The sequence below is a fragment of the Carlito syrichta genome, unplaced genomic scaffold (genome assembly GCF_000164805.1).
Source record: "Carlito syrichta isolate Samal-C Ts95f unplaced genomic scaffold, Tarsius_syrichta-2.0.1 Scaffold287310, whole genome shotgun sequence".
Lineage (NCBI taxonomy): Eukaryota > Metazoa > Chordata > Mammalia > Primates > Tarsiidae > Carlito > Carlito syrichta.
In genome coordinates this window covers 213,405-216,049 of record NW_007231406.1, presented here as the reverse complement: position 1 = coordinate 216,049, position 2,645 = coordinate 213,405, and the positions used below count along the sequence as shown (strand labels likewise).

The 2,645-nt window shown below is 38.8% G+C and overlaps 1 pseudogene; it reads left to right on the top strand.

Annotated features, from left to right (window-relative positions):
* Nucleotides 1–226, top strand: part of LOC103254671 — a 476-nt pseudogene extending 250 nt beyond the window's left edge.
* The last annotated feature ends 2,419 nt before the right edge of the window (nucleotides 227–2,645 follow it).

The following is a 2,645-nucleotide window of genomic DNA, read 5'->3' as shown; positions in this document are numbered from 1 at the left end:
CATTACCAACAAGTGAATAGTGGGGTGCATTTGTGAAGAGGACAACAGTGCGTCATCTGGTTTTGGCTGCACAAAGGTGAGACCCAGCCATGTCCTAGCTGTGGAACCCATCCCAAGCTGGTGCCCCATCAGCTGGCCCATTGAGCCCTTGCATTAACTTCTGAAAATGTGCTGTAACATTTCTTCTTTCCAGTAAAGACTAGCCATACTGTTGGCTCCTTCTCCCGTAAAAAAAATTAAAGATAAAAATAAATAAATAAAACACACAGTCTGTGGTATATGTATTTGTGTGTATGTGTATGTAAATATATATATTATATTTTACATATATGTGTGTCATATGCATATGACTGGCATGTCTGCATATCAACTGGGGAAACCAGGCAGCTGAGGTCTGCCAGATCGTTGATAAAAATCAAATGACTGATGATATCATATGTGGCACTCTCTGTTGCCCAGGCTGGCGTGCAGTGGCACAATCATGGCTCACAGCAGCCTGGGTCTCCTGGGTTCAGGCAATCCTTCTGTCTCAGTCTCCTGAGTAACTGGGACTACAAGCACACACCACCACACCAGACTTATTTATTTATTTGTTTATTTATCTTTGTAGAAACAAGGTCTCACTACGTTGCCTAGGCTGGTCTCGAACTCCTGGGCTCAATCAATCCTCCTGACCTCCCAGAGTGCTGAGATAACAAGCAAAGCCACCACACCCAACCCACCTGAAGTATTTATTATGGCAACCCCATCAAATTAATACACCACTTCAGAGTTGGAAAAAACAAGATACGGTAACTTGTAAGTGGCAATCAAGTCCTCTGGCCTAGCCACCTTTCCAGTCACTGGGTGCTTTAACTTCCCCTTTCAACAAATCATTTCATTGCAGACAGAGCAGGGAGAATAGGTAGGTAGCACCAGCACCATGTGGCTAATACTATCTATTTCATCCATTTTCAGAGATAAATTTAAATATATTTTAAATATGTTTGACAAACAGCTGCAGTCTGTAGGTGAAACAACGCTTATGCTAAAGCTAGCTCTTATTCACTTCCTGGTTAAATAGAAAATAGTTGAGCCACTCTGGTCTTCTTTCCCTTTGTCAGTTATAAGAAACATGCTCTTCCCTGGGGGACACTTCTTTGCAGTGCTGTCTTCCCAGGCGGTCATGTGGTTTCCTTCTCACTTCATCCAGGTCTTCCCCAGTGACCCTATCTAACGTGGCAAGCCCATCACCTTTCATCCACTCATTTGCTGTTTTCCTCTTCATAACTCTTATTTTTGTCATTAAATTATTCCACATTGTATTTTAAGTCCACTCATAGTTACTTAATTTGTAGTTTGCCTCCCCTGCTAGACCATAAACATCAGACTGTTTTATTCATCATTTCATCCAGGCACTTAGAACATAGAGAGGGCTAAATAAATACTTGTTTAAAAAGAGAGAGAGAGATGGAGAGAACAGGAGGGAGAGAGGGAAAGCAAAATGCAAAGAAGGAAGGAAAAAGGAGGAGGGAAGAGAAGGAAATGGGTGGGATTTGAGACTTTTTTTTGGTAGGAAACAGAAATAAAACACATATTAACCCAACACAAATCATACTACAGATGACTATCATATTGATTGCTCGAGACACTGATCTTACACAAATAATTATTAGAGTAAAGGAAAAGAAATGGTCTTGGGAAGAAGGGAGAATTGAATTCATTTGCAGATTCTGCCATTCTCCCATTGAGTCACTTTGAGCAAACTACCTAATTTTCAGAGTTTTTCTCTTAGAGCAATGATACCAACCTCATAGTATTGTTACAAAGTTAAGTATGGTAATACGTGCAACGAACTTAACACAGTATTTGGCACCAAGCAGTTTCTCAGCAGAAGTGTATGGCATTAATTCCCTGGGCTACATGGCATTTATCTAGAAAAGAAGGTGACTTCAAAGATAGTATCAAATCCCAACAAATGTGGCACAAAAATTAACAGAGAGAATAAGAGCAAATATTTGCAAGTTGTTTCTAAGAAACTTATATCCAAAATACAAAAGAACTCTTACAATTAGACAATAAAAAGATAAATAATCCAATTAAAAATGGGCAAAGGATTTGAACACTTCTTCAAAGAAAACAAACAAATGGCCAATAAGCACATGCAAAGATGTTCACCATTCTAGTGATTAGGGAACACAAAGCAAAACCAGGAGATAACACTTCACACCTACTAGGATGCCTAAAATAAAACACAATAACAAGCATTGGCAAAGATGCAGAGAAATTGAAACCCTCATACATCACTGCTGGGATTATAAAGTGGTGCAACCACTTAGAACACAGTGCAGCAGTTCCTAAAATGTTATACATATAATTACCATATTAACCAGCTTCGTGGTATACACACAAGAGAAGTAAAACCATGTATCCACACAAAACCTTCTACACAAGCGTTCATGCCAGCACTATTCATAATAGTCAAAAAGTGTAAAACAACACAAATATCTATCAGCACGTGAGTGGTAAAAAACAAATTTTTAAGATGTGGTTTATCCATACAGAAGAAATTATTTGTCAATAAAAAGGAATAAAGTAAAAATGCATGCAACACCATGGATGAAACTTGAAAATACAATAGGTGAAAGAAACCAGTCACAAAAGGC